The sequence below is a fragment of the Chiroxiphia lanceolata genome, chromosome 6, assembly GCF_009829145.1.
Source record: "Chiroxiphia lanceolata isolate bChiLan1 chromosome 6, bChiLan1.pri, whole genome shotgun sequence".
NCBI lineage: Eukaryota > Metazoa > Chordata > Aves > Passeriformes > Pipridae > Chiroxiphia > Chiroxiphia lanceolata.
Window position 1 is genome coordinate 61,876,441 of NC_045642.1, and position 14,645 is coordinate 61,891,085.

The 14,645-nt window shown below is 45.0% G+C and overlaps 1 protein-coding gene across 15 annotated transcripts in view; it reads right to left on the reverse strand.

The window, feature by feature from the left end:
• Positions 1–14,645, reverse strand: part of FBXO34 (F-box protein 34) — a 41,326-nt gene that overhangs the window by 25,547 nt on the left and 1,134 nt on the right. For 4 of the 15 annotated variants that reach the window (XM_032691941.1, XM_032691943.1, XM_032691939.1 and 1 more), the window contains exons 1-2: positions 13,742–14,131; positions 1,234–1,312 (exon numbers count right to left, since the gene is read on the reverse strand). The exons of 2 other annotated variants lie outside the window; for them this stretch is intronic. The gene's annotated coding sequence lies outside the window, so the exon portion shown is untranslated. Of the gene's footprint in view, positions 1–443; positions 1,168–1,233; positions 1,313–13,741; positions 14,132–14,158; positions 14,178–14,645 lie in introns of those variants that run through there. 9 more of the 15 variants (XM_032691948.1, XM_032691945.1, XM_032691944.1 and 6 more) reach the window with 8 other exon arrangements.

Sequence of the window (14,645 nt, forward strand, 5' to 3'; positions counted from 1 at the left end):
GTTGTGTTATTATAGGTACCTTCATGCCGTGCCAAAGCACATACACACAGCAATTCAGAACAATCAGCCTTGTTTTCATGGGAGCAAAGGTTGCAGCCAAATGAAATGGGTGGAGATCACATTAAACAATCTTGGAATCTGCTAATAGGATATAGGAAAATGTGACCATAATGCAGATGCGGAGTTCCCCTTTCACCTTCCAATGTTATGGATAAAATAAAAGCTTTGGAAAACCAATTAAACTGTTTGAACAACACTAAGCGAGTTGAAGTGCTCTCAGGGTGCTTACAAGACCACTGAGAAGTTCTTTAAAATTAAAACAAAGAAATGCCCTTTCAAAGCTCTGAAACCAGGGAGCCTTTCCCCACCCCAGAACACCACCTGCTTTAAAGATATGGGACACCTGCAAGTCATCTCCTTCTCCAAGGTAAAGAAAAGCTCACCAAGACAACCGTTCCTGTCTTAAAGACATGATCAGCACCTCCTTTAAGCGTGGATTTTTCGTACTGAGGCACCTTGCCTGGTCAGCTGTAACCTGCATTCCCCTTGTTTGCTTTTGAGATGTGCATTAGTCAGCTTTCTCCTCCACAAATCTGATTGTGCCTCTGCATGATCGTACACTGAAGTCATGTCCTTGAGCGTGTGACATCAGTCTGTTGCCATGGCAATGTACAGGGCAGTCCAAAATTCAGTATTATGGCATCACTGCGGGATCAGACAGCGGAACAAGCCAACGCCTCAGAGCTGGTTAATGCAGCACGAACAGCCAAGACATTTCAATCTCAATGTTAAAGTGTAACTGCACTTCATCACAATATTCCTTATAAATATGGCTGGAAGCCTCAAGAAAGACGATCCAGAAGGTCACTGAAGACAAACAGAGCCATCATCCATCACTAAAGAAGGGCAATATGTTTCCAAGGATGGCCACCAAGTATGAAGAAAGCTTAGTTCAGCTCTCTGAATAGAAACCACCATCTGTTCCTAAGGCAACACCAGACCTGCCTAAAGAGATCCTTCACAGAGAAACAGGGATGGCCCCACAGCACCCCCGGGCCAAGGGCTGGGTTGCACAGTTTTTCTGGAAATCAGAGACTGGAGCATCACAGCCCTGCCAGCCCTTTCCAAGAGAAAGCATTACATAAGACACAGTTCTTCAATTTCGAGCTGTGAAGCAAAGATCATCATTAACCCAACCTGTAACAAAGCCATGTAGTTAAAAAAGGGTGGTACCTTCCAAGAGTTGTTATTCCATGTAGGGTTAGACATTACAGTTCTGTAGGTTCCTTGCACACTCACGAGAATGGCATTTCTGAAGAGCAAAAGGGAAGGAAAAAGGAAATTAGTGACACAGTAACAGTGTTACAACCACCAACCAGGTCTTAAGACACAAAAGATCAATTTGCCCAGAGCAAAAGGGCACATGGGAACAGGCACCCCTGCACTGCTGACGTGGAGCACCACCAATTCAAGGTCTTCAGTGCTGACTGATTGAGTACACCCCAAAAAGAGTCCACCAACTACAGGTGGCTGGGCAGAAAGCACTTTGGCACCCTGGGAGCCCAGGGTGCAGGGATAGCAAAGAGAAGGAACACAAAGCTCCCAGTAGCCAGGCTGGACCCCTTTCTTTATCTGTTCCCATCAAACACACATGTTTAGGGGTTCCCAGTCACTGCTCTAAACACCCAAATTCCTCAAGACCCTTGAGTGCCACTGCTTCTGCACGTCAGCTTCTGTGTAAACCAGCCCCTCCCCGCACGCTTGACTGGTTTCATTTCGCCTCCTTCCGCTTTCCCTTATTAATCCACGTGTCTCCCATAACTCACTCAGCACCTCCCTCTGCAAAGCTGACCTCCATCCTCCCCATAACCCCGGACGCACCCACAATTTCTTCACGCTGCCATTAACGAGGCACATTTCACGTTCTCCGCACGGATGTAACCCTCACCCTCTCCTAACCCCTCCACCCATGTCCCTGGCTGTAATTACCCCATACCTCGTTATCTAATACCCAACACAAGCCTTGGGGCTGGGAACCATTGTTTATTTGGCTCTGCAACGTCACACACCCCGGTGGCGTTGTATAAATAAATTCCACAACCTGTTTGAGCCTGAGCTTGATTCAGACCTGAATTATCCCAGTTTCTAAGTGACTGCTGCAAATACCTTCACTTGCTGCTTTAGCAACACCAGCTTACGCAACCAGCCACCACAGGCAGCTCCAGTGCCACTCACCACGGCAGCCAATTGCTCCCATGGACCACAACTGCACAGAAAACACCTTAAATCCCTCTACTTTTAAATACAAATTGGAGATTACAAAGGGAAGAGGCAGGCAGAGGCATACTGCCCTCAGCAATGTGCCTGTCACCTGAAGGACAAGCTCCACGGGCCAGTGTCACCTCTCAGCCACCAAAGCATCCAGGCTTTGCCCCAGTCTCAGCCCTTACACCCAGCAGGTTACCCTGCCACGAGCCTGAAGTACCACTAAGGATGAGATTCTGGAAGCAGCTTTACGCCAAACAGATTTCAGAGCAAAATAAAGCCAGCAGGCTTCATCTCCATGGAGCTCCTGCAACACAACACAGTTACTCAGGGCAGAGGTCTTTCTTATTAACTACCTAGTAAATTCAGATTAAAGTCAGACAGCTTTTCCCCCTCCCTCACATAAAAATCAGATGCTATCCAGCCCCGAGGAATCAATCCAGCTCCTGCAATAAGGAAAACCTGCTCACAGCCACATGACACCACACACAATCCAGAGGATTGTGGCCCTTCAGATACTCATTAAACTTTTTTCCCCTAGAAAAGTCTTCAGCAAAGGATAATTTGCCTTCAATTCATTTTCTACAGTCAGGAGGGATGGTAACTAAGTACTGGATATGGAAGCACATGAGAAGTCCCAGGGCAGCCATCCCAGCTCATGAACACATCAGTGCAAAAACCTGTGGACAGTCACCACCTACTGCCCCAGTCACGTGTGCCAGTTCCAGCATCCATGTGATGCTTCAGAGGGGCAATCAAAGCCCTGAGCCAAACACAGGGAGGAGAGGAAGGAAGCACCAAGACACAACACAACCATTAAGAGGTAAACAGAGGCCTGAGAAGAGCCAAGGCTGGGTGGCTGCTGTGGAAGCTCAGTTAACACACTTCAAGACAAGGAGCGGAGAATAAGTCAACTCACCATCCCCAAATAGTCACAAGAGCCTTGTCAACTCGCACAGACTGAAGACCAGTTCCAAAAAGCACTAAGCACGGCGTTGGGAAGGCAAATGGACCATTTTGAGAACGTAGGTTTAGCTGTTTTACTGAAGAAGGGGAACACAACAGCAGCACACACAACAACTAACACTGTGGGTTTGAGACACCTGTGAGGGACATCGTTTTATGAGCCAGCAGTTCACGTCAACACAAAAGATGCCAAAATCTTGCTGTACGTGATGGTGTTTACAGGTGGAGGAGCTCTGCCCTCTCATAGGAAGGAGCTGTGCTTTGCAGACCCTTCCTGACTACCCAGCTGAACCTCCTGTCCATAGGCAAGTCCCTTTCCATCTACACTGCCCTCGGAGCAGGTTGGCCAACATAAAAGTTATCATATCACAGCTCATCTTCTGGCTTCTTTTCCCTACAAAGGCAAGGTCCCCAATCTCTTTTAAGAAGGCAGTGTGGTACTCCCACATCAGACTCATATCCTACAATATTCTCTCAAGAAAACTGTGGCAAAGATCACTCTGGGTTGATCTCCACAACGGGCTGGGGGTCAGGGAGCTCTGCTGCCAGGTAACACTCCAGGCTTAAACCTGGTTTTTATTTAGGCAATACCCAACCCAGCCTGCCAGCCTCCTGTCCCTGCAACATCATTGGCTAAAAAGGGATGCAGGAGTCTGATCAGCTACAGATTTCCACAGAATCCCAGAATGGTTTAAGTTGGAAGGGGTGTGATGACCACAGTGGGTCATCTGGTTCAGCCTTCCTGCCCAAGCAGGATCATCTCAGAGCACATGGCACAGGATTGTGTCCAGAGGGTTCTGAAATATCTCCAGTGAGGGAAACTCCACAGCCTCTCTGGGCAATCTGTTCCAGTGTGTGGTCACCTGCACAGCACAAGAAAGAAGTATTTTCCCCCTATACTGTTCTTATCAAAGCCTGGACCCACTCCAGTACATGATGAGCAGGTCCCTTTGCAAAGCACATTTGGGGCTTTCCCTCTGAAAGCCACCTTAAAAATATAAGACCCAACTAAGCGGGCCTCATACTCCTTAATCCTTTGAAATTCACCATCACTTCACCTTATTTATTCCAAGAGCTTAATGCTGCAGCTGGAGCTACATGATCAACCCTATCAGCCAAGTTACGACCAACACAACCAAGCCCAAACTTACAAAAACTATTAACTTGTAAAAAGTGTTATTACATTTTCTCTCTCAAAACATTTAACCTGCTAACAAGTATCTGTCTCAGTGTGTTACCATCCTCCCATTGTCCTGATCTGAGTTAGCAGGCTTACACTAAAACACAGCAAGAGCCAAGAGCACTCATCCAAGCACAGCCTGCAAGAACAGACCCCCTTTGGGGCAGCAACAGTTGAGGTCGATTTAATGCGAAAACAAACTACTTTTCCATTCAAGTCCAAAGCAGAGACAAAGAATTTTATGTGGCTCAGATTGCACAGTCAGCTGTCTTTTTAGGAACAGATCGGATTTAACAGTTCTATGGCAGTCCAGAAAAAAAAAAAAAAAAAGGGCCTGACAGAAGTTTATGGTTTGGCCAGTACTGCACTGTGCAAAATCCAGGCACTTGTCTGCAGTGCTCTCATGGCCTTCAGCCGGTACCTCAAAGTCATCATCATCAACATCAGTTCCAAGAAGGTATTTTGAGAGACACTGGAACAGGTTGCCCAGAGAAGCTGTGGCTGCCTCATTCCTGGAAGCGTTCCAGGCCAGGTTGGACGGGGCTTGGAGCAACCTGGGATAGTGGAAGGTGTCCCTGCCCATGGCAGGAGGCTGGAATGAGATAGTCTCTAAGGTCTCTTCCAACCCAAACCATTCAGGATGCTGTGATTTTTCAGGATTCAGCCTGATGCACAAATGCATTTTTATCTCATTTCAAAGAAAGACAAAGTTCCTCTCTGAAGCTCTGCCCAATCACTCTCTCTCACATCACACAGATTGCATTTAACACCATTTCTACACTGGAGAACCGAAATGACACCATTTATCAATGAGACCACTCTCACCACAGGGACCCATATTTTGAAGCAGCAGAGATGTGCTCAGGCTCTTCAACTTGACTATTTCAGGGCCTAATGCAGACAGAGAAACTAATATTAGCATGTATTGCTATATAATCCAAACCTTCACTGGTTTATATATAAACCCTTTGAGACATCCAACGTCAATGCTAAACAAATCTTCACCTGGCAAACATTTGGAGAGCCTTCAACTGAAGCTGCCAGGTAAGGGAATGTAGTATTTTGGGATATTTTTGCTACGTACACTGGGGACATACCTCTGACACACACAAAGCCCAGAGAAGCTTCATGACAGCTGCAAAAACAACTTTGTCCTGGCTAACATTCACATAATGAAATTACAGCTTCACTCCAGGGAAAAAGGAAAAAGCACTTAAGTTTTGTTTAGATTGAAGTGCTTCGAGCCACACCACTTATCTGCTATCAGAGCAGATTGCAGGGCTGCTCCAATGATTATTCTGTAATGAAGTAACTGGAATTGGAAGGTATGCAATTAGTCCTATCTCCTCCTCTGCCACCCCTCTAACAAGAAAAAAACCAGCACAGACGTTATCACCTCTTCCTCTAGCTCTGCTACCCTCATTTAAAATACCCACAAAGCAAAGTAGGGCTGTCACAAGCTGCTAACAAGCCTGTCTTGGCCCTGACTGGCAGCAAAGGTGATATTATCAGCATCTCCCCAGGAGAAAGTTACTGGGTTACCTAATGGGATGCTTTCTCAGGTACCCCCACACACATTTATATTAAGCTTAACATGCCTGCATTTAGCTATTTCAGTAAAAGCAAACCACTTTTGAGATGGAAAAAAAAAAAAGGCACTGCTGTACCTACCAGCTTTAAGTTAAAGCATCTCTCATTAATCCTCCTAGGCACGATCACTGGGAAGTGAATATATTAAACTCAGGACACAGGTATTGCTTGCTGGCACTCTGGATAGGTTTACTGACTCCAGCCTGGCTCATTTTACCTGGGTCATTTACCCTCCCTTCCCTTAAAGAGCTGTGTTTCATGTTTGTGAAGTGGTATATGTAGCTTTTCCATAACTGCAGCTAACAGCTGGAAGAGGCAAAAAGGCCCCAGACACCCCACAGCCAAATGGCAATTCACAGTAAATCCCTGATTCCAAACTGTAATTCTGATAAAATACATGTTGGCATCTATTCAGGCTCCAAAGCTCACTCATCTCATCTCCTCTCCTCCACCCCAGCAATACCCGTTGGGGTCTAACTAAAGACATGGCTTCTCCCAACAGCCTCTGCCTCATGTATATCCCAGAAAAGTTTCTCTATTGGTGACCCAAGGAACACAAGGGAGAGCTGGAGGGACAAGGGGGATTCCCTCAGATCTTAAAAAAAATTATATAAAAATATTAAAAAAAAACCAAAAAAACAAAAAACAAAAACAACACTACTAATGCAACAATGAACTTGTTCTATATAGGTCCACTACTGATGCAACAATTTTACACTCAAATTAAGTTCCTTGACTTTTTTCCAAGCTAAGTTCTTTCCAATTTCTTAAAAACATTTTCCCAAAGACAATGGGCCATCCCTGCAGGATGTACTGGTGCCTTCACTTCCTTGGATTCAGTCAGGCCAGGGATGAAGCTGTTAACACCTGACAAGATCCATACACAACCCTTTCCTCGCTGGATACATCTACAGATCCAAAAGAAGAAAAGGAGCTTTAAAAAACCCCCTTCTAAGGCAAGTAGAGTGTGCAGAGACATTTGCTACAAAGGTATGTAAACTGCTACTATTTATCCCACAATTTACCCCATGGCCTCCAGCTGACACATCCCTGGACAGCATTTTAACAGCCCCATAAGCAGTTAAAGCTGAACAAAGCAATCATCAGGAAAACTGGTTTAGTCCACTGCTGGTGGCATCCCATGCCCTGTCCATGGAGGAAGCATGACTCACACTGCTCTGAGCTCCCATCCACAGCACAGGCTGAACTCCCAGTAACTTCTACCAAAGCCACGTCTCCAAATGCTTCTGCTGCGAGACCAATTCGAAGCAAGTTATTTTACATTTTAATATGACTACATCTGCGGCCCTAAAAAAAAAAAAATCCATAAGCATTTTAAGAAAAAGACAGGGATTTTTTTTTTTCCTTAACACCACGGAAGATGGATTCGCTGCTACCAGTAATCCTCCCACAGCCCCAGTTTCAGAAGCAGCAGCAGATTTACTTAGATTTCAGACGCATAAACAAGCGCTCTCTGCATCACTTCATTCACGTGTTTATTAAGATAAAGTTACCTCATTAAAAAAAAAAAAACAAAACAATGGTAGAGTGTGCGAGGAACTCACAGTTTGACCCACAGCTGATGGCAAGTTCTGGTGCCCTGATGGTTAAACCGAGATGTACAAACCCACTTCCAGGGGACAGGTTTTCCTTAAGGGTTTTTTTTTTAGAATTCCCTTACCAAATCCCTGACACTTGTCTCAAGCTACCATGCCTCCCATATATGTTTACAGGGAGCTTCTCTCCACCTCAGGAGTCAGGACTGGAGAAAGGACAAAACCTCTGCAGACAAAAACATTAAGAGGCCCAAGGCAAGAGCAAAGGCTTCACGATGGAAAGGATTTTTACTCTTCGCAATGAAGGCAAAGTTCAGCAAAAAGAACTCAATGAAGAGCTTTATAAATCAAAAGAGAGCTGGGATGCCTCTGGAAGCACATGAATCAGTGAACATAAACCCCAATTCAACACCAGGCTCTATCACTGATACGCAAGTCCTGCTCGAACCCAGGGTCCAAACTTTTTTTTAAAATATAGCCTCTAGTGTGAGTGTGACACACTGCAAAAAGCCAGACCACAGGCACAAGCCACGAGTTAGTCTTTGAAGTTTAGATACACCAGAAAATTATTTCACCTACCCAGATGCAGAGGGATAGCTGCTGCCTTTGATGCTACAAGAAATTTTGGTCTTACACTGCCCAAGGACTTCAAATTGCTTGCTGGGCTTGCAGCGTGGCAACACCCAAGCCTACACATACACACGAGCCTAATTATGCCTGGTCTAGACTTGGGGGGGAGGAAAAGAAAAAAGAGAGAAGAAATATTTTCACTGATGTTAGCACGCAAAGAAAATAATGGCACATACAAAGAAATCTCCAGAGTGACTTACGAAGAAGATTTTATGCCTGGCTTTCTGCCAATTACAGAGGAATTAAAGAGTCTAGCAATATAACCCTGCTCATCCCGAGGATAAAAACTGCATTTTTAAGTGATCAACGGAGTAAGAGGGAGGAGGAAAGAGGGACAAAGACGCAGGACTGCAACTGCACAGAGCAACGTAGGAAGTTCCTGGTGGTACTGAGACAGAAATTGGGCACGAATAGTTCAGATTTTAAAATTAATCCAGTCTATTGCATCCAAAAGAAAATCAGGACATAACAGCTGATTCCAAATAACAGCATTCCAATAAAGCAGACAGTACTTTTTACTATAAAATTCCAACTGCTTCAGTATTTTACAGATTATACTGACTGCCAACCAGCAATATCAGTGAAAGGTGGAGGTCACAAAAACAAAAGCAAACCAAGTGGAAAAGGCATGACTAGATATCTTAGGAAGCTGAAAATGTGTCAAAACCCAGCCTTTCATGAGAAAGAACATTTAGTAGCTATCTGCAGTAATGAATTTACATCCAAACTCTTTGGAGCTTAAAAATTCACATCATGAGACCAGCTTTTAGCGGAATTAGGACCAGACTTGACATGCCCCAGTTTCCCCAAGGTTACTTTTTGAAATGCAGCTACACTGAAAATATTTCCAGTGCTCTTCTCACACTGCAGAAGAGTGAGCAAAGCCTACCTTCTAATTTTACTGTTTGAGGGTTTTTTATAAGAATTTAACTTCAGCACTTTTTTATTTGAATGACAAAAGGAATTTTGCATCAGACTGCAGGTTAAAAGTTACTGGAAATGGCAGTGAGACGCTGTTATTTATATAAAGTCACTGCAAGGAGAAAAAAGTTACTGAAGCCTTCTAAATCAAACTTCGTAAAACACCAAAATCACAGAATGAACCAGAAGTAGCTCAGGAGTTGCTAGGGATGTTTCAAGTTAATAAAATTCTAAATTAAATGGCTGCCGCTTAGGTTTGCCAAAAAATTATGCAAATTTCCGAAGTTCATACATAGTAATTAGCACAGCAAAAAGCAGGTCCCAAATAAGTGATGAAGTTAGCCTCGCTCTTATTTTTCCAGCAGATGGAATTAGCTATGTGTGAAGCTATTTTTTTTTTTTTTTTGCAATTGGAGATTAAACATATTATCCTGAATATCAATTCTGCAAGTACAGCATGTTGGATACACGCACTCATGGAAGCAGGAATATGCAAAAGGCAGTCTGGATCCTTCTTTTCCATCATTCTACTGAACAGGACACTGAAGAGGTTGGGAGGGGGGAGGGTTTACATATTTAAGATTTCATTTTTCAAACTGATTGCTGACAACTTAGTTGAGACAAGTTCTCTCAAAGTACATTTAGAGTTAATAGTCCAAACAGGTTTTTCCGAAGAAAAATGTCTGCCTCGACTAAAAATACGTCCTCTTGATGTGCTAATTGACAGATCACAAAAAGCCATCCAAACTGCAAGTTGAAACAACACATGTAAACAGAAAGTCTCCTGGTTTTGCCCATTACTGCTCTAAAACCTGGTTCACAGGCACATCCATCCTACATTGTATATCATATACTGTAACATAAATTCACCTTTTCCATTCCATTACTGATTTGCCACTTCACACTGAAAGACACTCCTCAGCCCTGCAGTTCTCCAGCAATGGCTGAGCCTCACATGTGCCCTTGACCAAAATACTCCACCTGTGTTCCACATTCTGAATTTAGTTTCTCTTAAGAAGTGAAAACAAGCTGCAAGTCTTGCTACACGAATATTACTTTCGGGTAGCCCAGCAAAGACCTCCGGAATGTGTGTGTGCTACAAAAAGAACCCAAATCTCACATAATTGAAGGAACATGGGGAGGGGAAAGCAAAGTTTAACTCTAATTTAAAAGTCAAGTAAGTGACACGCTGGATTGAATGCTATTAAGCAAAACTGTGCGAGTTAAAGGTAGAGGCACTGAGAGAGGTAGAAACTCTGCCCGCAACAAAATGAGAATTCTCTTACAAAAATACCTCTGTGGCCAAATGAAACACTGAGTTTAAGTAAGAAAGCAAGCACTTACACCTATCGTGCTCTCCCCCTCTTCCTTCTCAACTAGGGAGTCTGATTTATCTCAAAGCAATCAAAAGAAAATACTTTGATTTTTAAAGTCAGAAAAGCTGCAGAAATGAAAGCCCTGTCTGGCATGAACAAATGATATTTCTGAAATCAAAAGAAGATTTTCCAAGTTAGGGGAAGGGCGAAAACAGTCCTGAATAACTTACTTTGCATAGCCCAGTTCCTGCCAAAACAGTTCTGAAATCCCATGGTAGTTCAGATAATTTCCATTCTTAGACCAAAAAAAAAAAAAGAAAAAAGGCTAGATTGAACATTAGCAACATTAATTGTGTGATATGACCTGAATGATGCAAGAACAAGTAGTTAAGTGAACCACAGCATCTGCCGAATTTTTAATCACTAGTTGTTTTGCTGCAAGGCAGAAGAACACTGTATATTAGCTTCCAAGCGCTGCACAGAATGGCACATTAGGACAGCAGGATTTAAACTGGCAGGAATTCTGCCTCCCTGCTACCTAAATGCCATCACTTCGCTGGGAACTGCAGACAGAGCAGCTTCTAAAGCGGGATTATTTTTTAATCACATGGGGGGGGGGAGGGAAAAGCACTGTTTTCTGCACCCCAAGACACCGGTCGGCCATTTCTGAATAATATATTTAATTTTTTTAAAAGCTGACATTTTCTTAGCAGCCATCTATGCGTCCCTGTGTAGGGTATTTTTACTTTCCAAGCAGCTTTAAGTAGTCATGTGGCTGCCCAGCAGCAACTTGCTGCCAAAGAGGTAGCTGAACCTCCAGTGTGTAGGAAGGTGATCTATGTAAACATTCCTATTAGCTCTGTACTGCACCAGGAGGAGCAACTGCAACATGTTTAGGCACACCTGAGCTATATTTAATCCATCTTCCTCTGCCATCCATTGCAATGACGCTGCAGACGCCCAAATTTGGACAGCCAGGTCATGGTACCATTGATGAGAGTCAAGGAGCCCATCCTGTACCCACACCAGCCAGTCCTGCTGTGATTTCTCTGTGTCTGACACCCAAAATAGCCAGATTAAACCAACCACCATGCCTGCAGTGGTAAATACAGCTCCAGCTATGCTCTAGGCATGAAACTGCAACAGCAGGATTAGCAAGTGATACAGCAGATATCCCCCTTCCACAACAAAGACAAAAAGAGAAAACTTATTTGGGGGATAAACACTAATTCCACAACTACAATGCAAATTCCAAACGAATCCCACAATTACTGCCAGGATCTGCACTAAGGGGCAACGATCCTGATTCATATTTTAGGGGTGAAAAAAGAGGACATTTTAAGAAAAGGACAACATTCGTACATTAAAAAGTCTGTCACGCTGACTTTAATAGAATCTATGTTTAATAAGTTAATAGAATCAAAACAGCTTAGAAAACAAAACCAGCAAAATATGCTACAAATAAAAACGGAGCAGCCACACATACCAAAGCAGCATTCCTGTGCCCTCCTTCCTGCAGAGCTTACAGAGCCAGGAAGAGGATCTCTAACCAACAACTTTCACTAAACCAAGGTCTCCTTCAAAAGTCTAAATGTATAGGAACACCCAGTGATACATCTGATGACCAAATAATCCACAAGAGCCAAAAATCCCAGCAGACAAGGGCAAGAGAGATGCTTCCCAAGCTACATTTATCTTTAATGACAGGCTTAGGATCAGTCCTACATTTTCCTTGCAGGCTCAACTATTCAGGTACAAGAAAAGCTGCTCTCTTCTCTGAAGCCAGGTATCAAACCTGCAACAGGAATATTAAAATATGCCATGTCTGCTGGGAATACAGCCACCAGTGTGTGAGGATTATACCAAAATGCTTGTTTGGCTGTGCTACAGGGCAGTGAGAAGTGAAAATAACACGTTATGATGAATGTGTTGACACCTGGAACCTCAGGGTCAGTTATTACCTCGGTAGTATCGTGCATACACTATACAGTATTCAACTTCACATCACCAGAAACTTAACTTGGCACCTCCATACCCCGAAACCACAGTCCTTCCTGGAAGGGGAACTACAGGCCAGCCTCTGTGAACACCCACAGCATGCTACAAAACGAGCTTCCAAACTGAAGAGACGCAGAAAGATGTTTTATACCCTATAAGACACTTAGTTGCAGCTCAGCACTTGACAAGCCACTCACAATTCCTCACGACCCCTCTCGAAACGGAGAAAAGGTTTTAAAGAGCATTTAGTGCAAGTGAAACATCCCCAGCTTTCACCTCAGCCTCTGCTTGTTCTCCAATTAAATATAAAAGAGACAACTTAGTCATACAGAGCACGCAGGATGGTTTTAAGACAGTGGTATTAAATCAAATCCCACAACTTTTCACACCTATTAAAATGTTACTTTGTCATTAGCAGGGGAGATTTTGATAAGCGCGACGCAATTAACAGACACTGCCTTTGTTGCCAGGCTGCTCGTGATGAAGCCCAGGCTCCCTGACATTCCATTTCTTCCCCTCCAAAGCCCTGTGCTATGGCAAATTTATGGTTTTTAGCGTGTAAGAGGAGAATTGGGCATGTTACCTTCGAAATCAGTCAATAAGGCTCTTTCACTCGGGCCCGGGGAAGGCGGGTGGCTGCTGGAAAGCAAGACAAGGCTCTCCCTTCCCCCTCCCCTCAGGACCCAAAAACGCTGCGTTCAAAACACTCCCATCCCCTGCAGCAAGGGATTAGCCATTTATTAAAAAGGAATCAAAACACTGTAAAAGGCTTCCAGTTAAGATTTCAAGGATAAAAAAAAAAAAAAAAGAAAAAACCCAACGCAACAGCCATGGAACCAGATTCCCATCAGGAATTCTTCTGAGCACCGAGCAGCTCAAGCCTGAGCAGGATGTCGTTTGTCCGGACAATGCTGATCAAATGGCGCAAACGGAGGACAGAACTAGATTCATTTTTTTTCAGTCAGTCATTTTGCTGCCTCTACGTTGAGCAGTAACAATGTTCACAACCTACAGGCATTTACTGGTTTAGACTTTGGACTTTGGAAACCACTGCCTATCTCCACGCTTGGTTTTTAGGGGGGTTTTTTTGGCTCTTCTCTAGGGGTGACAGACAATTATAATGGCCAATTATGTAAAACCCTTCATCCGAGAAAACACGAAGCACTACGCAAACACTCATTAGGACTCGCGACCCGAGTCTGCGCCGCACGTTCCCGGGTTCCACAGCCACCCTGGATATCCCCAAAACTGGATTCCCAGCGCTGTGGCACGGCCAGGACAGCGCTCAGCAGGGCAGGGTCAACCACTGGAGTACTCACACAGCCTCGCAGGCGGGTTTTGCAGCCCAGGCTGCCAGAGCTGAGCTCTACAGCCCCATCCAAGCCGGTTATTTAAAAGCAGAGCAGGGACGTACGCGGCTGTTGGGCGTTGTACGAAGCACCTCGCAGGACAAGCCTTAGATCCACTTCTCCGGCTGATACAAGGAGATTTCTCCAACTGGAAGCGGCACTGCGCAAGCCAATAACCTCGGTTTACTGAAGAAATTAAAAGCTGCACTGTTTCGAGTAAGGCCTTGGAGGAAGTAATTCCGAGAAGAAATCACTTCCACTGCAATTGTACTTTTAACCTTTCCTTAGGTTCTTACGCCACCCCCCACGTGAACACGTTATTCAAACGTTATCACAACATCTAATAGCGATTAAAGCTGTCTCTTTTGGATCGCTGTTTATGTTTACCGAGTTCACAACCCCTCCCTGAGAAGGGCTTGATCGATGCGTGAAACACGGGGGGGGGGGGGTGAGGGGGGAGAGCCGTGCGGTAAAAAAAAAAAAAAAAAAAAAACAGGACCAGGAAGTGACCGCAACTCGGTTGAGCAAAATTTGGGGGGGGGAATAAGTGCAGGGGAAGGGAAGGGGGCGTTTTGAAAAGCAGGTCCGCGAGAAGGCAGAGAGCAGCGGGGCTGTGTCCCCACGGCCACGCGTGGGGCGGTCGCGTTACACAACCGCGGGGGGGACGGGGATGCCCCGAGCCCCGCACGGTGACCCGGCGGTGCGGGGGGGGCGGACGGGGGCGGGCCGGGGCCGCTCCCGAGCCGGGAGAGCCGCGGGAGCGCTGCCAGAGCAGGGCAGGGCAGGGAGCGCGATAAACCCCCCCCGGGGAGAGGCGGGCGCCGGGGGGGGAGCGTTAAAACGACCGAGTAAAATAACGCGGAGCGGAGCGCGG